Below are 27387 nucleotides of genomic sequence, written 5' to 3'. Positions count from 1 at the left end.
AAAATAGCGGGGAGGATTAAAGAAAATAGCAGGCAAAGTTCCTTGAAAAGAGCTAGTTGTATACAGTAAATGAGTATAATTATTACTAAAAGGCAGTGACATTTTGAAATGTTCAAATACTTGGTGTTAGTTGTTGCATATTTATGGAAATTACTGCCTTGTCTTTTGTCAAGACAAAACAGAATTTCCTTTTTCTCCTTTTATCTCCCCTATCACAACAGTAGGACTTCAGTTTTTGATGAAATTTCATTCATATTTTAATCATTTGGAAGTATCAACAGCTGAAACTTTTTAAAATATTGAATGTTGTTTGTACTTTATACATAATTATGTGTGGCAAAGATGATAGTAAAAATATGTCTAACAAATATCGAGTGCTTACAATATGCCAACAGTGCGTTAAGTGTTTTAAAAATATAATCTCATATAATCCTTATTTAACCCTGTTATGCAGGTTTATTACTGTCTCTGCTTTGCAGGTGGGGAAAGTGGAAACAGCTTAGTGTGACTTGCCCAAAAATGGTAAGTTAGGATGTGGGGAGGCTAGGACTTTGAAGTGAGTCCTGTTAGTTCAGTAGGAGTCTTTGTCCTTAGTCACCCTGCAAGTACACTGTCTCAAAAAATGAAAAACATTTGTAAGTCAAATTCTGTCATACAAAGCAAGGAAACATCACATTTTATTTTAACATTTCTCAAAATAAATCAGCCGTTACTAGATTTTGGAAACCCTTTGGGTCATAAACACTCCATTATAATATGTTTTATTGTAATAAGATCTAAGTATTTGCCACAATTCAATTTCACAGCTCCAACTGCACACTTGGAATGTTCACATGTTAAATTATACTATGCAGGAGGGTTAAGACAACTTAGTATCCTCCCAACTGCCATGCACTTGCTAGAACTTAAAACAAGGAGATTCACCTTAAGAAAACACTTTCTCTGAATATACACCTCAGGAGACCTAGGATTCCCCCAGTAAGGACGGCGCTGTTTCCAGTGTTCACAGAACACGTCAGCAACTGGCCAGTGTCTGACCATGTGCTCTTGCTTGCCCAGCACAGAAAGCGCTAGCAGCCTCTGTGAGAAGTCCAGCTGTCACTATTATGTTACTAACAGGTGCATAGGTGTCAGGCTGACTCAACACAATTCCACAGGTTTTAGACCAGCTAGTCCTGAGCTTTGATTGCTATCCTTACTTCTCACCTGAGAGACTCTGCATGCTGTCCAGTCAATGATCTCGTAAGAATAAATGATCCACTGTTTAGTCAACTATTTTGTGGTATTATAACCCTAAAATTGCAGTGGCTTACAACAACATGTACTCTTTTACATAAAGGATCCAGGTCAGCTGCACATATGTTGATGACATAGGTAACCAGGTAGGCTCTTACCTAGGCTGAGGTGGGTCCACCAGGTCAGCTCTGTGTGTCTACTCCTCTTGGAATCCACACTGAAGCAGCAGCCAGACCAAGGGCATGATGTTCTCACAGTGAAGGGCAGAAGGTCAAGGGTAGATGGAGGCAACACACAAACTCATTTAAAGCCTCTGCTCAGACATGACTTAACTAATATCCACATGTATTCCACCAACCCAAGCATGTCACAAGACCACAGCCAAAGTTAATGGGACAGGGAAGTATACTTCACCTGTAGGGAAGATACTGAGAAAATTGTGGCAAAGAGAAAGCATGCAAAAATTCTTTAGTGGGAGGAAGGTAACAATTGGGAACAATAGTTCAATTTACCATAGTAGGAAAAATATCAGTGAAGGAGTGGGGGGATACACACACACACACACACACACACACACACATGCAATATAGACACAACATAGACACACACATGTATTTACATTCACATATAAATTTATAAGTATTGTAATATTCGATTTTTAATGAGCAGAAAAATCATTTTTCTAAAATTATATGCATCACATTTATAATATTTTGGGAGAAATCTCAATGGCTCTTCATCTTACATTTCCACATGGAGGGACTTCCAGCGTCTCTCAATCTCCTCATTCACTCCTTCCAGAACCAGCAATAATAGGTGCATTTAGAAGTGTCTGGGAATTCATGATGCAGGTCGTCTGGACTGTCTTGTAGCAGCCCTGTTTAGTAGGAGAGTATATTCTGGTGTATCCTCTTTCATGAGGAAAGAGGCCTGACCCTGTCCAGCTGTGCCAGTGACTAGAGGGTAGATTTTATCCAGAGGGAATCTAGCAAGCCTATTGTGACCCCGCACCTAGTTATATCTTCAGCCCAACTCTTATTAGTAATCCAAGATCCATCTGTCTGACCTCCACGCTCATTTCTCAGTTGGTTCCACCCTTAGGCATGGAAGAAGAGTGTTCTTTATTGACCCCCCCAACTCTAACAATAATAATAATAATAAAAATATAAATATTTATTAAGTACCTACAGCTTAAATATATGATCTCATTTAATTATCACAATAAGCCTGAAAATTGTTAAGTTTACTTTATAGTTGAAGAAGCCCAGCCTCAAAAGAGCCGCGTGATCCTCCCAAGGTCACATAGCTAATAAGTTGGTAGACCGAGTTGCAATGCCAGCTTTATTGGAAGCCAACACAGACGAGCTCTATCCCAGCCCAGGCTGCTTCTGTGAGCGGTAGAGGTGGGGGAGGAGAGCAGGAAAGACATGAAAAGGCAGAACATCTGGGATGGCAGGTATTTATTTTCTTGGTTTCTTTATCTTTCAGCAAATTGTATTGTTAATAATCTAGACATGTTTTACTGTAGAGCTGTTTCATCTTCCTGTGAATTTCAGTAATTTATTAAGATAGCTTGCATTTTGTTCAAAGGCAATAGTAAGATAGGGTTTAATTCAAAGAAATTTTCATTAGTGCACCTTTTTACAAATATATCTCTATTCTGATATGAAGATATTACTAGTACAGAGAGGGGTGATGACCTCTCTGCGGATTTTTGTTCAAGACCTGGACCTTACAAAGTTTTCTACCATGCTTAAGCCCTTTGGTGATTGACTGTTTTCAAATTGTGATAATTGGAGGTGTGACTTCTCTCTATATAATTATACAACTCATGGATTTAGCCAGAGTTAAGGTAAGAAAATTTTTACCAGTGACAGATAGTGGGATTTTTGTTCTTTATCTGATATTTTGATATTTACCTGATCCTTTAGAAAGGATATTTATGTAACTTTTTAGGCTCCCTGGTTTTAATTTTGATGACAATATGATATCATGTCTCTTTTTTCTTTAAACCCTGAGATTAATAAAATGTAGTCCTGGAGACTTCCCATTCACATAAGTGTTATTATCTTAAAATCTTGATATAGGGAAACACCGCAAACTTCAGTTCCTTCTGCCCTTTTCTCCACGTTACTTGTCAAACCGTTATTGGCAATGAGCCTCTGACCTTTTTTTCTCCCACACAATTTCTAATAAAGATGCTGCCACACGGCCGTATCCTAGTAACTAGGTTTTACACTGAGAAAGACGATTAAGAAAGAGTCCAAGATAGGGCGGGTTTCGAACATCAGCAAAGGTAATTTGCTAGTCTTGCTCTCTTTTTCAATTTCCTTAATTTAGATGAATAACTCATCTAAGCTTAATGTTCTTTCTGATAAAAATACTGTCCTATGGACCCAAATTAGCATATTTGCTTTTGATTACCTTGCAGAACTATTTGCTCTCTTTTCTAAAAAGCTCAATAATTCATATAAGGCTCAGAGGAATAAAATCACTATGTGTGGCTGAAAAATCCCAACTCCCCTGCTGGGGTTAAATGGCAGGCTTCAAAGAATTTTTTAAATAAATAATCAAGAGAGATTCTCCATCTTGCTTCTGAACTGCTGCATAAGCAGTTCCGTAGTCATCTGACTCTGCAGAGACACAGAACAGCAGTAGTTCCACCAGCAGGTAGTACGGAGCAAACACGGCCCGTCTTCCGCCAAGGGCGGACCGGAAGTGCTCTCCAGCAGGACTTGGTGGGACTGGAGTCCTCAATTTACAATGCAATAGCTTGCTTTTATACTCTTGAAGTCCGAGAGTACAAAATGGACTCTTCCCAAGCAGATGTGAGGAGAAGAGAGGCAAGAACGTGCAGGCACCCTGGAGAAGAGCCCTCGGCTCTTTGAACAGTCTGCTGGGCAGAAGAGGAAAAGCGTGGGAAGAGAGACCTGGCTGGGCTGGTCGCTGTGTTATGAGATGGCATTTTTGCTTTCCAGGTCACAGAGGAAGCCAGGCACCTCAACCCAACCCTTGCTTGCTCCCAGCCTGAGCTTGGTATCCCTCTCTCACCCAGGGTCAGGAAAACCATATTCAGGCAGAATTCCGGTAGCTTTAGGTCGTGAACACAAAAGCAGGCTTCCTAAAACCACTCTTCTCTCCTGTCTGCTGCCCTTACCTAACCTCGTAGCATTCATGATGGCGACTCACTGGGCTGGCAGGTCTGCGGGTTAGATCCGTCATGCGGTTGGATCCGCTCATCATGAGAATCACAGCTCTCCAGGAGATTCTTCACTGTAACGTGCCTGAAGAAATTTCTCAGAAATGTGAAGTCCTAGTTCGAGGTATACTTTTCAGTACTCTGGTGGCACTTGTTCTTCATCTCTCAGTGAAATCAGCCTAACCCCCACCAAGGGGACTATGGACCCCGCATTGGCCAGTATTTCAGCTACAGTGGGGTTCCTTACCTAAATGGTTCAGGCATCTGCTTCTTTTCTGTCTTCCTTTATGCAAAAGGGCTCCATATGTCTTGTTTTAGCACAGTATGCTTGCAGCCACAGCAGATTAAACAATGCCAATTGAGAACCATATGGCAAAATATGAAAATCCAAATCAAATTTATATCTCTATAATGCAAGATTTCTTGAATTTTAGTTTTTCACACACCATCATTATATCATATCTGCATTCCACCTGTACTGAGAGTTGTTTAATATTTTTCACTAAGTTGACCCACATTTGTACTCCTGAAAATTAACTTCAAAGGAAGCTACCATAAGTGTAAAATGTAACTCATCATAAATAAAAAGTAAATATAAATACATGATCTTTTGAATTCAAAAATTTTCATGCCCCCTGAAAGTCATCTTGCAAACCAACAGTGGTTACATACCATATTTTCAAAAATTCTGGTGTGCAGGCTTAAAATTTACAAATTTTTCTAGTAGACGATAATTCGTTGAATTATTTTCAAAAATCAGGTATAACCATCCTTATTTTAGAGCTGAGAAACAGGCACTCACTCCAAAAAACAGAGTTTTCATGATGAAAGAGACGTTGACATTGCTTTTCTAATTTTTCACAGTGGATGTGTGACTTCTCCAGGATCATTTCTGGTCTAAGAGTCTAAAATTCCAGGCTTCAGATCTTTTAGAACAATGCCTCTTTTAATTGGTTTCATGCATACCATTAAAAAAAATCCTTCCGGTGACCACATTTTGGTTTCACTAAAACTGTGCCAAAATCATATATTTGAAGTAATTGATGATTGAACAATGAAAAATTCCTCATAACATAAAAATTTTATTTGGTAGGGCAGGTGTTACTTTTCTTTGCATTTTTCATTTGGCAGATTAAAAAAAAATCATGCATTTAAGTAATTTCTCCCAAGTCAAACACGTTTCTATAAAACTAGATAAAAAAAGTTAAAATTTTTAGAAGACTCAAGTGGGGTTTAAGATAGAGCTTTATAAATTACATTAGAAGACAGCACCATTTTGAAATTCCCCCTAGTAAAAAATATATTAAAAATATATGAACAATTTAATTGGAATGATATGCCTTAATGATTTCTTCACCAAATTAATGAAGAGGTAAATTGTAATCATCCAAAGCTAATAGTGAACCTAAAATTTCAGATAAGACAACACTCAGTTTACTAGTCAAAAGAAATAAAAGATATTACATAGATGTCCAACAAAAATATCCATTAGATAAGAAAAAAAGAAAAGACTGGCATTATTACTATGCCATTAAACATTACATTAATTCATGTTACAAATAAATATATTTTTAACAAATGACCATGGCCTCCACATTAATTTAGTTTACTATCAAATATAACTATAATATAGTTATAATTATAATATAATTATAATATAATACCATCTCTAAGTGATAGAGAAGAATAGGAAATAAATATTGCTCTGTCCCTCCCTCTCCCACCCTCCATTTGCCTACTCCTACTTTCCATTTCCATTCCCCAGAGGTAGCCACTGTTGAGTTCCTTGGATAGTCTTACTGAAAAATTTGTGAAATATTTATATTCTTTGTTTTCAGGCAAATAGGATCTGAAAATATTTATAGCCACACTATTCTGAGCCACTCTTTCTTGATACCCGATATCTTTTCGTATCATCATATACCAATCTTTTGTATTCTCTTAATGGAAACAGTGTTCCGTTGAAGGTATGTGCAACCATTTATACCAGTGGTGGGCAAATTTTTTCCGCAAAGGGTCATATTTCAGGCTTTGTGAGCTATAAAATCTTTCTCACAGCTACTCAACTCTGCCATAAACAATACATAATTGATGGGTGTGGCTGTATTCTAATAAAACTACAGAAACAGGCTGCAGACTGGATTTGGCCCACAGGTCATAGTTTCTGAATCTTAACTTATACCATCAGTCATGTAATGGTGTTATTTCTTTTTTGTGGCTATGAAGACAAGCGGTGCTGTGGAATTCTATAATGCATATACCTTTGCTTGGTCAAGGTAGAGTGAATCCACTACCGGGTATTCAAAATACTACCTTAAAAGTAAGAAGACAATCTTGATATTCTGGGCTTCTTTCCATCAAGCCCATGTGGTCTATCCATGGGCAAACGGATATTTTCTGTCTCGGCCCATTTGTTTTTTTAGCTGGCCCTTTTCCCACCCTTACAATGGCTAAGTGAAAAATCCAGAGACTCAAATCTATTATTGCATCTATTCCCTATGTCCCCTGTCTTGTGTTATCTAGAGATTAGTGACAGAGTGCTGTACTTTTGGGAGAGAGTTGTCTAACTCAAAGGTTCCATATAAATAGAAACACCTGGAGAAGAACTGAATGGAGAAAAATGAAATGCCTGTCTTTTTCTCTCTTTTTTTTTCTTTTCCCCTTTTTTCTTTTTTCCTTCTTTCTTTCTTTTTTTTTTTTTCCCTGAGTCTCTTCTTGGCTAGTTGAGCTTATCAGCAGAATAGTACCAGACAATAGGAAGTTTCTGGGATCAGGTTTTAGCGTTTGATTAAAGACCTCAAACATACTTTCTATCAGCTACTTCAAAGGATAGAGAAGTTACTACTCTCAATTGCAGGGAATTTGGAAAAACATCAGAACATCAGATCAGGTGTTATCACAGAGGATAGTGGGCACAATTTCTTTCTCTTCCTTGAGTAAAATGTTTATATACTGTCTGGCAAGACACTTACAGGTAGACTGAAGAAGGAGCCTCTGTTCCTGCCCCTCTTCAAATGGTCTCACCATCAGCCCATGCAGATATAAGAATTTTAACTCCGTTTTCTTTCTTTATCACTGAAGCACCCATTTGAAATATTATTACTAGTGACAGTATCTTCCTTTCCTTTCTTAACCTGCGCTTAAAAAAATAAAGTTGAGGAGGATATCCAAGATGGCAACACAGGAAGATGCTGAACCCACCTCCTACCATGAACATACCAAATCTACAGCTACATACAAATCATTTCCATCTGAAAACCAGATGAACTGCTCTGCACAACAAAAGATAAAAGGAGCCCATCTATACAGGTAGCAGAGGCAGAGACTCAGCCTCACAAAAGTAAAACCCGTTCCCCAAGCACCAACACCCAAGAGGGAGGGATCTCACCAGGCAGGCACTTCTGGTGGAGCAAGGGATTGGTGCCCCACATCAGGCACTTTGGCCCCTGGGATCTGCACTGGAGAACAAAACCCCCAGAATGCGTGGGTTGGAAACCCAAAGGAGCAAATGTCCAGGGGTCCCAAAGTACTATTAGAAACTGAGATTCCCCTCTTAGAGGGTTCATGTGTTGTCTTGCTGGCAAGAAATGTTAGCAATGAGAAAACAGCAGAGTGAAAAGTACCCAGATTATATGTAAGGGAGATTCATCTGCTGATCTGGGAACACTGGCTGGAGGAGCAGGAGATAACTGAGACTCCATGGAGATGGAGGCACCAGCAGACACCACTGTTGCCCTGCCTGCTAGCACCTCAGGAGGGTGCTGAGTTTGGATGCAGCACCTTCCTGCTGCCTTGCTGGGACAGGCAGGCACGAGCTGTCATAGTACTTAAGGCCAGAGAGCGAAAGTGGTTGCAACACTCTTCCACCCTCTGTCTGGGGCTGGCAAGTGCGAGCAGTCATGGCATGATCTCCAGCTCCCAGCATACGTGCACAGAAGTTACTCTCCCACTGCATTGCTAAAGCCTGGTAGGCATGAGCAGTCGAGACATTTTCCCATTGCCTTTCTGAAGCCCACAAGCATAGCCCACCCACTATACTCTCAAGCTGCCTTGTTAAAGCCAGCAGGCCCATATAATCCACACAGGGGACACCTGATTACCTGGCCATGACGGTCAAGAGACCTGGTGTTCTAGAGCTCCGCGGGACTCTAAAAATCAGAAAGACAGTTCTTGGCAGGCCACTAGCCCCAGGGCAATGCACAGCCAGCAGCCTGAAATGCAACTCCAAGTTCCTGTGAACTTAGTCTGGAGCTCTAGCCTGAGGGACAGGCTTCAGGTTTCCCAAACATCTAAAGACTAAGGAGGAGCTCCCAGGAAGTAAGTAGGCAGACGCCATCCTTGTGCACAACCTTGGTCTTCTTACAACCCAATGAGACTTTGCAGAGGGAGCTTATACATCCATCGGGAGCTCCCAGAGGGAACCTCCAAATCTCCTGGGCTAGAAGGCCAGCAGGGATTATAACTGGGGTCCCACAGGACTATATATGTTTGTCTGCTTTAAAAGCTGTTCCCTGTGGGTCTGGTTTCCAATCAGCCTGCAAATAGGTGATAAATGAGATTCCTCCCATTGGGTCACTGACAGGTCTTGGCACACCCTGAACCATGAGGATGTATCAAGAATAAATCAGGTGGTTTAGACAATCACAAAGGTTCAAGTGACAACCAAAAGTCTAGAATGGTTGAATGAGAAAGATCATCACCTACACAAGGCCACTAAGAGACAGAGAGGTAGCTCTTTCACCTTATAGATAGAAATAAACACACAGAGTCGAGCAAAATGAGGCAACAGAAATATGTTGCAAATGAAAGAACAAGATAAAACATCAGAAAAAGAACTTAAAGATACAGAGATAAGTCATCTACCTGATACGGAATTCATCGTGATGGTGATAAGATGCTCACTGAATATCAACTGACCAGATACGGACACATCCAAAGAAATAATATTACAGGCCAATATCCCTGGTGAAATAGATACAAAAATCCTCAACAAAATAGTAGCAAACCAAATACTGCAATACATTAAAAGGATCATATATCTGTAATTAAATGGGATTTATTCCAGAGATGCAAGGATAGTTCAACATCCACAAATCAATCAACACGATATGCCACATTAACAAAATGGAAGATAAAAATCATATGATCATCTCAAAAGAATTTGACAAAATTAAACATCTATTTATCATAAAAGTTCTCAACAAAGTGAATATAGAGGAAATGTACCTCAACATAACAAAGGCCATAATGACAAACCCACAACTAGCATCATGTTCAATGGTAAGAAGGCAAAAGCTTTTCCTCTAAGACCAGGAAAAAGACTAGGATGCTTACTATGCTTTTTTAACATAGTATTGGATGTCCTAGCCATAAATATTAGGCAAGAAAAAGAAACAAGAAGGATAAAAATTAGGAAAGCAGAAATAAAACTGTTTTTATTTGCAGGTAATAAGATACTATATATATAAGAAAACCCTAAAGATTCCGCTAAAAAACCATTAGAACTAATAAATGAACTCAGTAAAGTTGCAGGATACAAAATTAGTGTACAAAAATCTGTTGCATTTCTATACACTAAAAACTATCAGGGGAAAAAAATCAAGAAAATAATTCTACTTATAATCCGATCAAAAAGAATAAAACACCTAGGAATAAATTTAACAAAGAAGGTGAAAGACCTGTACATTGAAAACTATAAGACATTAATGAAAGAAATTGAAGATAATACAATTAAATGGAAAGATATTCAGTGTTTGTGGATTAGAAAAATTAATATTGTTAAAATATCCATACTACCCAATGCAGTCTACAGATTCAAAGTAATCCCTATAAAAATTCCAATGGCTTTTTTCATGAACGAAAACAAATAATTCTAAAATTTGTATGGAACCACAAAGAACCAAAATAGTCAAAACTATCTTGAGAAAAAAGAATGAAGCTAGAGGTATCATGTTCTTATTCCAAACTATGCTATAAAGCTATAGTAATCAAAACAGTATGGTACTGATATAAAGACAGACACATATATCAATGGAACAGAACAGAAGGCCAAGAAATTAACCCACACACAGACAGACGGCAAAGGAAGCAAGAATATACAATGAGAAATGAACTCTCTCTTCAATAAATGGTGTTGAGAAAACTGGACAGCTATATGCAAAAGAATGAAACTGGACCACTATCTTACATTATATGCAAAAATCAACTTGAGATGGATTAAAGACCTGAATGTATGACCTGAAACCATAAGATTCCTAGAAGAAAACAGTAAGTTTCTTGATATCTTTCTTAGCAATGTTTTTTAATTGAAGTATAATTGACACACAACGTTATATTTATGTTTTCAACACTGATTCAACAATTCTATACATCACTGAATGTTCACCACTTTAAGTGTAGTCACCATCTGTCACCATACAGTATTACAATATTATTGACTATATTCCCTACGCCATTATTTTTCATCTCCATGACTTATTTATTTTATAACTGTAAGTTTATACCTCTTAATCTCCTTCATCTATTTCACTCATCCTTTCACCCACTTCCCCTCTGGCAACCACTGGTTTGTTTTCTATATTTAAGAGTTTGTTTGGTTTTTGATCATTTATTTTATTTTTTAGATTTCACATATAAGTGAAATCATATGGTATTTGTCTCTGTCTGATTTATTTTACTTAGCATAATACCCTCTAGGTCCATCCATGTTGTCACAAATAGCAAGATGTAAGTCTTTCTTATGGTTCAATAATATTCCATTGTATATACGTACTACCAAGGAGGAGATGGTAGGGGATGCTAAAATAACTGAGGAGGATTAGAAATATAAACTTCCCGTTACAAAATGAATAAGCAATGAGGATATAATGTACACCATGAGGAATACAGTCAATAATATTGTGTTAATTTTATAAGGTGAAAGATGGTGACTAGACTTATTATGGTGACCTTTCCCCAATGTACACAAATTTCAAATCACTAGAGTGTACACCGAAACTAATATAATATTATATGTCAATTATACTCAACAAATTAAATAAACACACGGACGACCAAAAAATAGCTAAATAAAGTCCTGTGTGCTTGATTCACCATCATCCCATCAGACGATTAGGCTGAGGCTTTTGAATAAATATCTTTGTGCTTGAAATTTATTGAGTTTATGACTGACTGTCTTACCTTCAGAGGATAATACCACCTGAACTAGGTCCCAAACTAACAAAGAAGATATGAACACCATGAAGAATTACCAATATGGCAGTTAACATTAATCTGGGTTTGAAATTTAACTTGACTGAAAGCCGTTCAGGCTCATTAGATTCTGGCAATGTCACGGTTTGCATGGCTGTCACTTCTGTCACGGGCTAGCTTATCTTAACCAATGGTATCTGGCATATCCTACCTCATAAAAAAGAAAAGGTTATATCTCTTTCAGTGTTCGTCCTCTCTGAGCCCCTTCCACTTATCTAAGAAATGTCTTTCTTTTCTCCCTAATGTCTCACCTCCTTTTCCATAAGAAGTCTATGAAGCCCAAGGGTATTTACTCAAATTAAGAGTGGCAGTCCCGGTTATTAGTGATTCAGAGAAAAGACATCAGAGAGTCTCGTCAGCTCCCTGCAATGCAACCTTCTGCTGCCAAAAATCATGGAATCTGGTATAACTTCAGTGAATCCATGTGCGAGCCTTACAGAAACCAGGTTTTCTGGTGGCACTTTCTCAGAAGAAAGCAAAAAAAAGATGGAAGTTTTTCTCTCCAGTATTACAACTACCTCAGGCCTCTCCACACAAAGCTTTACAGAAAACCGGAGGAAGTCTCCCTAGGATATGACCCTTTATGTTAAAACCTTGCAATCAGCACCCAAAAGAAATCGAGCAGACATAGAAAAAAAAAAGGTGAATTGTATCCCGTCATGTTAACAGCACCAAGGAAAAGACTGGAATAGGACACCCTGCTGGGCTGGCACAGCAGACTTTGCTAGCAGTACCTCCTGCTGAAAACCTGTATGCGCTCATTCAGAAAATCACAAAAGGGCTTTTTCGATAAGTCCCCAAGTTGACCCAAGAAACTCGTTTTGGATATGGACTGGAAACATCTAGTCTGACAATGGACACACACACACACACACAGAAACTACTGTTTATTATGTGTAACTGCTCCAGGCAAATTGCCACAAAGCTGCTGACCCCGACATCACCCTGGAACTGGCTGCAGGTGATGAAACCACCCATTCCAGCTGCTTTCTACATGGCCTTTCCACTGCCGCAGACTAGGAAGCCAAAATCAAGGCGTTTGACAAATAGCTTATCACCCATCTCTTGCCCAGCGACTTATAAAAGAGGAACAGGAAATTAAAAGTCCAGAACAGTCAGGGGTAGGATCCTTGCCTTACATCTATTTTACCAAGAGGACCTACTCAAATGGTCTTCCTCAAACAAAAAGGTCTTCTCCAGAGTGTCCTGCACCCCCTGCTCTCCGGAAACTTTTATGACAGTATCTCGAACTTAAGACATACATATTTGTGAAAGTTCTGCCTCTCCAGGCGGTCCATTACACAGTGAAGATGTGCAGATACTTAGCTGTCTATCTGAGCACATGCGTTACAGTAAAGGCATTAAACTAGCAGGGCGGCAACTAAAATTTCTGTTCCTGAGTTGGTTCATCGCTCATTTTGAGTCAACAGCACACAATGAACAAACTCTAGGATATTCATTTGTTTTGGAAATACTGAGAAAGTAAATACATGCTTTCTGCTTCGTATGGGAAGTTTAGCTAATGGATTTCTAACTTTCCTTCTGACCAGTAATCTCAGTAGTGATCAGGTCTGTTCCCCTTCTGCTCACCCTCATCAAGACCTTGAGCCCCTCGATAGTATCTCTGACAAGGTCCCCTCCAGTGAGAGCCTCGCCCAATTCAAGCAGTCATGTCCAAAAACCTGCCTTACCTGGAGCCCAAATATGCCTCTTTTTGATATCTACGTTTGACCTTGTCCTCAATTTTGGGGTTCACTCAAAATAAGTCTAATGTCACTCTCAGGTCACAGCCATTTGAATATTGCCAGACAGCTACCAGGTTCTTCATAAGCTTTCCTTCTCCAGGTTGAAGGTCTCCGATTGTTTGATCTAATCTTATTGTATGGTTTTAAGTGACTTCATCATCTTTTTTTGCTCTTTACCAGTGTTCCAAGATAAACTGAAGCATATTAAAATTTTAAGGCAAATTAAAATTTATTCAAGCAAAAATTAATTGGGATCAAGCAGCACAAAACCAGAAGTGACTTGGAGCACCCTACCAACATGAGCCAGAGAAAGGCTTATACGGAGACAGTCCAGAAGCAAAGACAGGAAAGCATTTGATTGGCTACAGCTTAAAGCCTCCTTGGCTGTTTGTGCCTGGTTGTCCTTAGCATTTTGATTTCATAACCTTAAGGCATTTATTGGCTTAGATTCTGGTTTGCTTATATAGGCCACCATGGTATTGGAGCCGTATCAGTTAAATGGCCTCCTTGTTTAATGAATTTAACACCAGACACACTTCAGGGGACCACAAACATCCTTAGTGGCAGGAAGAGTGCATCTAGGGTATTCCATATAGTTGATCATCATAATAATGCTAATGATAAAACAAACAGTCATGTGTACCAACTATATGCGAGGATGGCTCTGAGTGATTTACATGCCCTAACTCTCTTACTACCTCAATAATCCTAATGTAAGGCTGGGTTCTCCATCTTCCCATGCTGTTTTCTATACAAGCATCCTTGAAAAGATAGTCCATCAAAAAGTTGACGTGAGATGTGCAGAAATGCCACGGAAAATTGTCTCCCAAAAAAATACCAAGAGGAAAACACCAGGATCTTAGCCTTCTATTCATCTAAGGGGGAAACAAAACCAGAATAGAATTATAAAACACCATGAGGATTTCTACAAAATGGGTAAGACTAGGAAGCTGCAGAAACATAAAAGAAGACACCAATGACTGGTTGAGACGATGAGCTCACTGAAAGTGGCAATCATGCTTTCTCATGATTGGTGTCTAATAAGTTTTCTAGAATTTAATAAGTTCATAATAACATTTGCAGGAAATAGGAAGAAAGGAAAGGTAGGATACCACATGACCATAAAATTTACCAGCATGAAAAGGATATGAACTATTTTGTGGAGTAACAATTTGAGTGCTGAAGATTTTAAACTTTGGCAGAATGATGATGATGGAAACATTTGCAAAATAGCCTCAAAAAGTCAAATGACCTAAAAAAAGAGTCAAGTGACCTTTTTTTCCCTCATTTGTTTTATAGCAAATGACAATGCCCAGTAACTGGAACACCTATACATCATGCTTGATATTCAGGTTAATATATTTGAATAGTTACTACATTTCAGAAACATTTTCAGATGAATAACTGTAAATATACAACATGAAACATGCATTTACTCAATCTGCTGCTTTATCTAGAAGGTCATTAAAGCTCATGTGCAGCTTTAACACTGAATGTGTTGCATTTGCTCTAAGCAATCTCATGCTGTAAGTTTCAAGTTAAATCTGTTGTTATATCTTATTTTCTCCCATATTCTCCACAACAGAGGTGGAATGTAGAGTAACATCTCCGACTCATTGAGTTTCAGTCTTGGGCATTCCAGAAAACTTTAAGTAAAGGTACTTCTGACAGACTAGAGAAGACCCAGCTATATTCATGACATGCAGTAAGATATAAAAAAATGAAAGACAAGAAAGGACAACCGGGACAAAGATTAAAGTTCAAAATCTTCTCTACAACCTTTTGAACCCCAAGGGTCCTTTTAAGATTCTATTTGGAAAAGAGAACACAAAGACTGAAAAAGCTTATCTTTTAAATCATCCATTACTTTTTTCTTTAAAACACTGAGGAAGAAAATATCCTCTTGATATTGAACATATTCGACAGAGGACATTAAAAAGAAGCATCTTCATGTTTGGGCCAGTGGCATCTACTTCACGCAGCACTGAAGTTAGTCCACAGCCTTACCCCTTCTCTACTCTTTACTCTATGTCTGTCTCATTCCCATCAATGACTAAGCCTCTACTTCATGAAGCAAACAGGGACCACTGGGCATGAGCCCAATTCAATTGAACAAATGTATACTGCATGCCTACCACGTGCAGTAATATATTGACTGCTGGCATTCAAGTGGGGAGAATATAGTCCCCACTTTCAAGAGCTTGCCTTCCCACCCTCACAGCTCCCTCCACCTAAACATTTATCTACATCCATACCTTCTTTCGTCTCTCAGTCTGAGCTTGCTTGAGGCTAAGCCTTCAGACAGAACTCTTAATATATCCTTCCCTCATTTCTCATGTTCCTTGTTTACAACTCCATCTGATTTCACCTTACAAACCTCTTACTTTTTATTGGCTAGGGTCAAAAGTGGGCAGAGGTACAGATGAAACAAGAATGACAGAATATTGACAAATGTTGAAGTTGCGTGATGAGTTCACACAGGTTAATTATACCACTTGCTTATTTTGTATATGTTTGAAATTTTCCATTTTAAAAGGTTTAAAAAAGAGATATGCTAAGCAGAGAACTGTTTGGGTACTGTAGACCTCTCTTCTCTCTCAGTGACTCTGGTCATTTTTAATGTAAATAAACAAAAATTTTTCCACACCTGCACTGCTCCCTTATTGTGGCTGATGTTAATTCTGGGTGTAAAAGAAAATCTGAGAGGAAGCAGAGTGTCTAAATCAACACATATCTAATTACTTCTCACCCTTGTTAAAAATCCCTTGTTGGGTCTTTGAGGGAAAAGTTCAAACTCTTGAAAATGGCATTCATGACTTCACAGCTTCCCACCTTATCTCACTTACCTTCAGCTTTCTCTCACTCGATATTTGCCCATATCATTCAGCATGGGCACATCAACTACTTCCATGTCAATGAATCTGCCATGAACTCCTACACCTTCTTGACCTTACACATACTAATCTCCTCTGCCTGAAGAGACAGCCTCATCCCCCAGGTCTCCCGGCCAGTTCTCATTCATCTTCATCTCTGTACCGAAATACTACAGAATGTTACTCTCTTGCCCATCCTCACCCTCTGTCATACCTGTCTGTTCCTCACACGCTTCCCCCACTACACTGGGAGCAGCCTGGAGGCTGCATCTGTGCCTTATTTACCTTTCTATTCTTACCACCAACCTAATGATTACAACTCGGTAGATGTTAAAACTTTTGCCGAATTAATCAATGAATAAATATAAACAAAATGCTAAAGACATAGGTATATCATATAAAAACATAAAGCAATATCACATCTGATAAAATTAAGAAGCACCAGAAAGTTTTCTGATGACAATTTGAATATAAAAGAATCTCATGGAGCCTAATGAGACACTATTTTAGAGGATAAGGTGATGACTGAAGCAGACAATGTCCTCGAGCTCACATAGCTTACATTCTATTTAAGACATGCAGATAATTAACAAATACAGAATATAGTGTCAAGTAGTGAAAAGCATTATGAAAAAAAAATTAAAGCAAGATCAGGGTTGGCAGGGGTGATGGCTTACATAAGGAGGTGACTATAAGCTTCTCCAGGGAGGTAATATTTGAATAGAAACCTAAATGAGGAGAAGTAACGAGCCAGCTGATAATCAGGAGGAAAAGCAGTCAGAATACAAGGACCCCAAAGTGAAAAGGCACAGAACTGGGAATTTCAGTAACCAGGATCCTTGTGCCAAAACCTGAAATTCGACCTCCAAGATACATCCTTTGGGGTCCTACGGGCTTTTCTTTCTTCACCATTTTTCTATTAATAAGCAAACACGGCTAGGAGCAGTGACATTTCAAGTAGGGACTAATTAACAACCTGCAGAGAATAAAACAAGGTAGGAGGGTGAAGCGAGTTGCAGACAGAACACGTCTCTGAAAGGGAGGACCAGCGTGCACTAAGCCACGCCCGGGTCTCTGCTGTACCTACCCTGGTCCTGGATAGAGATGACGGCATACTGAGATAACCTGTGAACAGGTGAGACGGGAAACAAGGTGATGTTGCTGCTTCCTGTCCTCCCAATTGTGCACACCCCGTCTCCTCTACCCACTTTGTCCAATTGGAAAGCATCCTCTAAACAACATCAGGGTCAGTGACAAGAAGGACTGTAAACGCTGAGATGCTATCAGTCAGTCTAAAGAAAATAGAAGAATCAATTCTATTTGACTTTGAGCAAATGACCCTGCTATGGCAAGGCAGAAAAATGTGGTCCTTGGGAGTCCAGGCAGCTGTTGAGTTCATAGCAGTGACTTTGCCACTGATACCTCTTAGCAGTGGCTGTAACTAACAGGATGGCCAGTATTACAGGCTCCGGAGGCCAAGATCACTCACCCTGTGAAAGGAAAAACACATGCTGCCCTTTCAGACACTTGGAAAAATCAACAGAGCGGCAAGAGCGAGATAAAGAAGATGACAGCTCTAGCCAACGACAGGGACATAGGGACATCAGCCAGGAAAATGCATCATGGAAGGAAAGTGGCTTACCACGCCCCCAGGTGCCATGCTCAAATTAAGGTTTCCACTCCTTCCATAAACAGAAAGAGCCTTAACATCAAGGGCCCCACCACAGACGAAGCACCCGATAATGCCCAAAGTATGTTCTGCCCACCTGAGTTGACTTAATCCTAACAAGCACCGACTCGGGTTATCACCCACAGTTTGTAGATAAGGAAACTGAGGCTCGAAGCCACATCCACAAGGGGTGCGGCAAAAGCAGGCACCTGGAGTATGTCAGTTCAAGTCACAGGAGGTCTGAGCACACAGGCTGGAGAACTCTTCACCTTGCTTCTCAGTTTGCCCCTCTTCTATCCAGTTCATCCCCATCCCCCGCCGTGTTTCCCCCCCCCCCCCCGCCCCCTGCCCAGCAGGACATGTTGGGAACTTGAGCGGAAGAATCAGGCTGCCCGGTCCTAGCTCTCCTGCTCACTACCTATGTGGCACTGGGTCTTTTACTGAACCTTGCTGCGTTTCTGCCTCCTCGACTGCAAAACGAGGATGCTGGTCCTGGAGCAGTGTTGGTAAGCAACTGAGAGCTCAGTAAGGTTTGCTATTAGATTTATATTCCTTTCCCCCTCATGTTCACACACGTCCTCACATGTTCATATGACTGGTTCTGCTTTGTCAAATCCTCCTTTTCTTGCCCCCCCTTCTGCCCCGAACTCCCCTAAAATCGTACAACCTTGCCCTTAGCAACAACCGGCTCTCTTCTGCCTCCCTTTCCATCACTCTGCATTCTGTCTGCCACTGCCTCCGCTGACAGCGCCCAGCAGAGTCCAGCCTCGCCACCCCTGACACTTCCTGGAGCTGGAGAGTTCAAAAACACATCCTGTGAAACTGTTGCCCAGTGGGGAATGGGAGGGCTTTGCTGAGGGTTCACAGAAGTCAGACAATGCAGAGATTTATAGCAGGTGCCACTTCTTTAGAGGCCAAGGACTCTGGAATGGCTCAGGAATAGTAATGAGCTCACTCTTAAGCACCCATTCTTACTTGACTGCTTGGAAGCAGAAGAAATCTATGCCAGCTAATGTCTCAGGCTAATTAAAAGCATGTTCACCTGCCTTATCCATAGCATTCTACTCCTTCCTGCTCACCCAGGCCAGAAGATGTAGTTTTCCATTGATCCAGGCCCCATCTTCTCAGAATTCATCTACTTGCACACAGTCAACCTCCCCCTCTCTCTTCCTCTATCTCTCTCCCTCTCCCCCCACCCCATCCTTCCCTCTCTCTCTCCCCCCTCCTCTGCCCTTCTGACTGTCCCCAGGTCCCGGGCATTCTCTCTAGAAGAACAATATCTTCGATGACCCAGACTATAGAAGGTGAAGAATCAGTCATGTCCAAATTGACTTTGAAAATGCCTTTAAAAAAAAATGCCTTTATGCAAGTACCCTTTAAGAAGATAACCTACTTCTTTTCTAAGGGATAAAACATATATGTATACATGCAAATATATATGTATGTATTATGAGGGCTTTCATAGTACACATCTTTGAAATTACTCCCCCTCTAGGGGGAGACACTCAGCACCTGCTGTATCTTAGTGAATGAATTATTGCAAAAAGCAAAATGGTAAGTCTGAGAAGAAAAAAGGAGAAGGAAGATGGAGCACAACTGAATTAGACCTCCTGCTATGTCAGTGTGACGTCATGCCCATTAGCACACCCTCGTGTCACGGAACCATGTTCCTTGATGGTCCATGACAGGAAATATGATACTCCTAAAACTGAAAACCGGACTGTGATCACAGTGAAAGAAATCTCAAGGGCTGAGCCACATGTCTTTCGTACCCAGACCCTCTGGAGTTCAGTACAGTGACTTCTACCCTGGGAAAGCTCAACAAAATACTTACTAAAGGGTGGTTCCTAGTTGTATAAAGATTCTTGACGACAGTATGTGCGGGGATTTCAAGCCCGAATGGTTACCGGTGCCAGAAAATATGACACACAAGTGAAACGGGCCAGGTGAGAACTGTGGCAAGTCGGGTACAGACACCCCCTCAGAGGGCAGGGTCCCTGCTCTGTGCCAGCTGATGGCCCCCGTGCAGGAACGCAAGTCTAAAGCTGCCAGATACTTTGGTTTTTCAAAAGAAGCAGGAAAGAGCAGGTAACTGACCACGAATTCAACTTCCTAAAAATCTTTAGGCAGAGCAAACAAAACATATCGGGAGGCCCTCATCTTGTAACCTCTTACCACAAGAGGTCCAGGTACTTGGTTTGACACAGGACAAAGTTATTTATTATCTGGTTACTTCTATTTCGCTATCATAAAACAGGGATAATTCTAATACCTTCCTAATAGGACTGTCACTACATGGTAAGCATTTGGACTACATGGCACATGATAAGCATTATTATTCAACATTATATTTTCTACACCTACAACTGGATTGATATGAAAGAAATATGCCATCCTATGCAAGTCCAAGGTCCCGGGTTTGACTGTGTCATCTCAATAAAGAATTTCACCAGTTGGAAAAGAGCTGTCCTCTCACTTTCACAATTCGTAGCTATAGAAACTGAGTCTGAAAGGAGTCAGTATGTTGTCCAGGTTCACAAGGTCATCGGCAGGAACAGGAGGCATAATGTCCCTTCAGCCATGGGTATCCCATTTGCTGGGATGACCTCTGCTATTGACTTGCGGTCAGACATTTTCCTTGTGGTTCTCCGTGCTTTTGCCGTGTCAGAAAGACAAGTTTATAAAGGCAGGGAACAACCTCAACCCGTACAAAGTCTTGAGCTGCGGGCAGACTACCCATTGGTATTCAGTTTATCTTTCAAGCTCATTTACAGAGCTTCACTACGGGCAACCCGCTCAGCATCACTTAAGGACGCATTTTCAAATTGGATCTGGCAAAGTAAACATCCTTGAAAAATAGGAATTCATACTCCAGAGGCCATTCTAAAGCATGGGTATTCAAACATAATAGCTCTTTAGTTCTCACACTGTGGTCCGGGGGGGGCCACATCAGCATTACCTAGGATCCTATTAGAGACACAGAATCTTGGGCCTCACCAAGACCTACTGAAATGGACTCTTAACTCCCAGGAGATCTATGGGAACATTAAAGTTTGAGAAATACTGTTAACCAAGTCATCCCTATAATTTCCTGGAGTTTGTGTGTGATCACGAGAAGGGAGAGGAGAAAAGATTCACTTTCAAAATTATAGGGAAGGTTTTTACTATGATAACCCACTGAAGGTACAAAAAAAAAAAGTCAAAAACCAGTTCTCATCATCTGTTCAATGATGGACTTCTAAAGAGTCCAAAAATTCCAAAGAAATGTAGAAGTTTATCCTGGACTTGGGCCCAATTTGCTTTAAGCGGAGGCTCTGGCTGGGGTATTGACATCTGTCAGCCTCCCTGCTGGGACCTGTTGCTTGGACCTTTCCCTCCAAGGACAGAAAGCGAGTATTCCGCTTTGTTAGTGTGGCAACAAAATCAGAGCAATGTATCAAGTCCAACTTGCCAGGAAATATCTTACCACTGACAGCCTCGCTCATTCCCAAGGGATGACAGAAGCACGTAGGTAAGCCATACTTTTACAAAAATGAGGAAAGAATGACGGGAGAAAGGATGAGAAAGAGAGAGAGAGGCAGGAAAGAAGAACGGAAATGAAATCATTGTCAGGATGTTTACTTGCTTCTCCCATTTCTGTCCTCTCTTCTAGCAGGTGAAAAGGTGCTGCTTCTCTGAGCTATCCTGGGTTACTCATAAGCAGGAGAGGCATCCTGTCAATGAACCTCTGGGTGGTAGGTGAGAAGAGACACAGGGCTTTATGAACAGGAAACCCACTTCACATGGAGGAAAATCCACTATGCTTCCTCCTCCTCGTTTAGACCCTAGGAAGGCAGTTTCTATTCATTTAGTCAGGTGTCCACCTCCCGCCTTATGTTCAGGCAAGGAAGGGATTAGTGTTGGTCTCTTCCCTGCTTATTCCCTACACTGTCCTGTCCGCACTGCTGCGTATCACTGGACACCCCAGTTGGCAACACAGCGTATGACCAGCCATCGGCACAGCCCGGTGGCTCTCACTGTAAGGCAAATGCTAAAATCCACTCTCTAGAAGAAGGAGGTTATAGAATCAGTTCACTACGTTTTAAAAAAATTTTTTTAATTAAATTAAAAATTTAATTTTCTTGTGTGTATGCATACACCTTGCTTGAAGAAATCTCTCCGAGAAGAATTTGTGAAACTAAGTTTACTGGTAGCTCATCCAGCCGCAGTGTAGCAGGCTGGTGAAGGCTTGTTTAGTTGTTCTTTAGGTGTCCTCGCGGTCGACAAACATATTTTACAATATATTCTATGAGCATAGCACCCGGATAGATCACCTAAACCAAGTTGCTCGTAATCCTTGTGGGAAGAGAGAGTTAATGAGCCACGTCTGTTCTATGTTATGTATATGATCAGTATATAGGAGTGCCTCTGTGTAAAACTAGTTCCATACGGAACACATACAAATAAGATTAAAAACTAAAAATATAACACGTTCTAGCTGAGGGTCATTTTTCTTTTAATAATTGAGCCTTCAGGCACATTTCCACAGAAGGCATTGTCCCTGTACCATAAGTCATTTAAATTGAAGAAAAGATTTTGTCAGCTCAACAGAGCCTAGCTTGCAGGAAAGCCAAGGAAGCACAAGGACCAAGTGACATCCCTCAGTTCTCCCCCCGACAGGGTATTCCTGGTCTTAGCTCCAGTGGCTTCTCTTGGACACAGATCCCTGTTTTATCTCCAATGCCTCACAACATGCCCAGCGCATAATAGGAGGTTCATAATTATTTTTGACTTAAAAAAATGAATGTTTTGCCAAAGCAATCAATGTTAAGTAGAAGGCAAGGCTGAACCTCCAAACTCACATAGCCTTTGCCTTGCTCCTTTTGCTGGCCAACACCCGAGCTAGGTGTAGGCATCACTGAAGAATGAGACAGACACTACCTCTACTCTGGCTTGAAATCCAGTAAAGAACCCTACATTTAAAGCTGAGGAGCCAAAAACTTTCTAAAAGGAATGACTCCTCAAAGAGATAACATTATTATCAAATGTACTTACTTACTTACTTAATTTGAAAGAGGGAGAATGAGTATGACGAGAGGAAGGAGAGTGAGAAGCAGACTCCCAACGCGGGGCTCGATCTCAGGACCCTGGGATCATGACCTGAGCTGAAGGCAGATGCCCAACCAAATGAGCCTCCCAGGTGCTCCTCAAATGTACTTCTTAAACATTTCTAGCAAGTGGCACTTCCTTGATGGTTTGGAAGGAGTCTGAGAAAAAAGCCACTCTCAATCATTACTCTAAAATGTCACAGCATTCCTTTCCAAGTGGAGCCTGTGTCAACCACCCTGCAAATGATGGGAGTGCCAGGATCAGATTTCCAGGTAAGCTCTAAAACACTGCACTGAAACAAGGAGCCCTGAGTTTTGTTTACTCGGTAGCACTAGCAGCCAGTCCAGCACCTAGCAGGTAGGGCTGGGTGGGCAAGTTGACTGTTGATGGACAAATTAGGAAGCATTTTCCTAATTCTTAAATGTATAAATAAATGCCTAGACATGAAAATAATAAGAGGAGATGACACAAAGAAATGGAAAGACATTCCATGCTCATGGATTGGAGGAACAGATATTAAAATGTCTATACTACCCAAAGCAATCTACACATTTAATGCTATTTAATCCATTTTGTTTGCCCTCTTGTACCTCTAAACACTGCCATATATTCCATTATATATATATATATATATTTTTATTCAGCCATAAAAAAGAATGAAATCTTGCCTTTTGCAACAACATAGATAGTACCAGAGACCATAATGCTAAGCAAAATAAGTCAGAGAAAGATACCATATGATTTCACTCCTATGCAGAAATTAAGAAACAAAATAAACAAGCAAAGGAAAAAAAGACAGAGAGAGACAGGGAGAGAGAAACCAAGAAACAGACTCCTAACTATAGAGAACAACCTGATGGTTACCAGAGGGGAGGTGGGGGGGGTTGGGTGAAATAGGCGACAGGGATTAAGGGGTGCACTTTTCCTCTTGCACCTCTACCACTGCTACAGCAAGGACATGTGTCGGGAGTCTGCTGGTCAGAGAGACGAAGAGCTACGTGCAGCAGACCAGAAGATCTGGAGCACAAGCAGAGTGCCTCGGGTGTTCCTTGCTCTGTGCCCTTAAATTCTATAGTTGTCATGCAGAAAGAGTTAGCTCTACTCCATACCATCCTGAAAGTAATAGAAATAAGCCATGAACGTAATATATAATAAAACCACGACCATAAATGCAAGCAAGTTTTGTTTAGCCAAAGGGTTGTGTGTGCGTGTGTGTATGTGTGTAAATTTATGGAATTGTTATTTTTATAAGTGAAAAGTGGTCAGACACAGCAATTCTCTTATGGTTCAACCCAAATATTCTGTAGTATGTGCACTGTGATCACTATTTAAAATACATTCATTTATCATTCATTTGTTAACGAGAATTCCCTAAAATTAAATAAGGAAAGGGTTTTCAAAGTGCCTGGCTCAGAGGAGCCCAACAATATATAATTATTGAAAAAGTTATTGAACAAGGACCAAAAAAATCAAGAAACTTCTTACATTCGCATCTTATTGGAAGAAATTCTCTGTTTCATACACTATTTACTCACGTTTTAGCCATAATCAATTTTATGTCTGATTTTTTTTTTTAAGATTTTATTTATTTATTTGACAGAGAGAGACAGCCAGCGGGAGAGGGAACACAGCGGGGGAGTGGGAGAGGAAGAAGCAGGCTCATAGCGGAGGAGCCTGACATGGGGCTCGATCCTATAACTCCGGGATCACGCCCTGAGCCGAAGGCAGACGCTTAACGACTGCGCGACACAGGTGCCCCTTATGTCTGATTTTTAACTGTCCAATTCTTACAAGCAAACTGCTGTGGTTAAAGGAAAATGGGAAGGTATCTTATGGATCTTGAGCAAGATATGCTCAATAGCAGGTAAACTTCTATAGTTTTGTTTCCTTTTTTTTTTTTTTTAAAGATTTTATTTATTTATTTGACACAGAGACAGCCAGTGAGAGAGACAGCCAGTGAGAGACAGACAAGCAGGGGGAGTGGAAGAGGTAGAAGCAGGCTCCCAGCGGAGGAGCCTGATGTGGGGCTCGATCCCAGAACGCCGGGATCACGCCCTGAACCAAAGGCAGACGCTTAACAACTGCGCCACCCAGGCACCCCTATAGTTCTGCTTCCAATGGGTACTAGGAATATTACTCCTACTTGCATATAATTCAAGTATAAATGTGTTGAATATTGAGAAGAAAGTGCTTTCTCTTGTTCAGAAAGTAAGTCAAAGAATACATATCCGCCTTCTATACTGTCAAGACGTGGGATGAATCTAAACATCAATTTTCTTTTATCAGATGTGTTTGCATCTTGTGGAGATTCCCCCAAATCAAAACTTTGCTAATAGCGGACAACTCGGTGAATAGAGAACTTCAGATTTCTGTTAGTCTCAATATCTGGGATGAGTGCTATTTAATCCATTATCTACAGCCAATCTATGCCTCACAAATGTACTGAAGAAAAGCACCTTTTTTTTTTTTTGAAGATCTTTTTAAAAATGTATTTATTTGACAAAGAGACAGAGAGGGAGAGAGCATGAGGTAGAAGGAGAGGGAAAAGCAGACTCCTTGCTGAGCCGGGAGTCTGACGTGGGGCTCGATCCAGGAACCCTGTGATTATGACCTGAGCCGAAAGCAGCCGCTTCACGACTGAGCCACCCCGGCGCCCTGAAGAAAAGCATCTTGTTCCACTTCTCTGAACCATTCGTGCCATGCTTTCATCACATTGTTTCTTCATTCAAACACATGTCTGCGTATTTACCAAATCTTAGCGTCCCATCATGTTGTTTAGCTTAAATGGATCGTCTGAGGCTGAAATAAGTTGCTTACAAACATAGGCTGGCTCTTCCATTTTTAGTTGCCATGAAGAGGCTTTACTATTGTGAAATGAGCAACTGTTGTCATGCCACTTTCTCTCACTGAGTGTAAGTGCATCCATTTTAGTAAGCATGGTTATTACCAAAATTGTACCCGTCTGCATTATCTGCATTTCTCCTTTGTCAAGGGAAAGGACTGACAGGCGTTCACTCCCATGCCTGAATTTCATTTTTAACCCAATGATGCCTATTCTAAAAATAGATATTTATATGCTTTTCATAATCTGCCACTTCCTTTCTTGCCTGAAACCTAAAAAACAACTGGGCTCAAGACGCTGTGTCCTGGTCAGGCAGGATTAACACCTGGAAACATACATACACACACACACACACACACACACACACACACACACACGTTTATTTCACTCTTGGTGCCATAGTAACAGACCAGTTTTCTCCAAGCTCTTAGATATATGGGTACTCCTCACATATGCTCACCAACTTCCTGGCAAGTAAGTAGAAAAGAGTGGCAGATTAGAATATAGCTTTGAGATAAAGAAGGTGCCATTCTCCCCAAATCAAGGTATATAACTGCTCCTCCCCTTTGCACTCTGTCCTTCACTGCAGAAGTCAGGGATCCTTTACCAAAGTGGCTACAAGCCAGCAACGGCTGGATGAGCTACCGTACTGTGTGGCCAAGGAGCCAACATGGCGCCTATGTCAGTCCATGCTGCACACAAGGTCACAAGGAAGCAAAATATAGCAGATGAGCAAAGAGGTAAAAAATAAAAATTTAAAAAAGCTATATTTTTATTCCAAATAAACAATTAAGAGACATCTTTTAATTTCTGGCTATACCAGTTTCTAAATCTAGATACTAAAACTAATATCTTTATCCAGCTGATTCAAGGGGTATCTTTCTTATTAGGATTTAAGCACATGCCTTGAACATCTATAATCCCTTACCAATTTTCAACACTTTCACAAACCTGATCTTATCTGATCCTTGCAACAACCCTCCATAGAAGTTTCTGTGAGTGGTTGGTGCATTTTATAAATAAAGAACCTGAGGAGCCAACATCAAATATTTTCCAAGATCAACTGCCTAACTCTCAAAGGAGTATTTTTAAACTTTGCCAGTGTTTCCCAAAATTGATTCTGTGGAAAACCAATCATGTGAGATCCTCCATGAAAAGGGTGTTACACAACATATATTCACATTGTAAAGCCTGGAGAAATCCTGAAATAAACTCCTTAAATGGTTTAACTCAAAAGTTCCTGAGTTTTGCACTTATTGTGCAAAAAAACAAAACAAAAAAACCATTTGTTGCTTAAAACCTTTAAACATCTCCTGGGATTGCTTCATAGGTTATATTTTGGGACTTCTTGAGCTCCTGAAGGACAAAGACTGTATCTTATTTAATAGTGTGTTTCGGTGATATTATGGGTGGAATTGTGCGTCCTCTCTCAAATTCGTGTGTTGAAGTCCTAACCACAGCCTCCTCATACCTCAGAATGTGAC

The 27387-nt window shown here is 40.5% G+C and overlaps 1 long non-coding RNA gene across 1 annotated transcript in view; it reads right to left on the bottom strand.

Moving 5' to 3' along the window:
- LOC123001852 (uncharacterized) overlaps nucleotides 1-27387 on the bottom strand; it is a 133784-nt gene that overhangs the window by 41119 nt on the left and 65278 nt on the right. The window contains exon 10 of the long non-coding RNA XR_008957191.1: nucleotides 1395-2113. This is a non-coding gene — a long non-coding RNA (uncharacterized LOC123001852). The remainder of the gene's footprint in view (nucleotides 1-1394; nucleotides 2114-27387) is intronic.

This window comes from Ursus arctos, unplaced genomic scaffold (genome assembly GCF_023065955.2).
Source record: "Ursus arctos isolate Adak ecotype North America unplaced genomic scaffold, UrsArc2.0 scaffold_37, whole genome shotgun sequence".
Taxonomy (NCBI): domain Eukaryota; kingdom Metazoa; phylum Chordata; class Mammalia; order Carnivora; family Ursidae; genus Ursus; species Ursus arctos.
The sequence above is the reverse complement of the archived record's forward strand: the minus strand, read 5'-3'. Positions and strand labels throughout refer to the sequence as shown.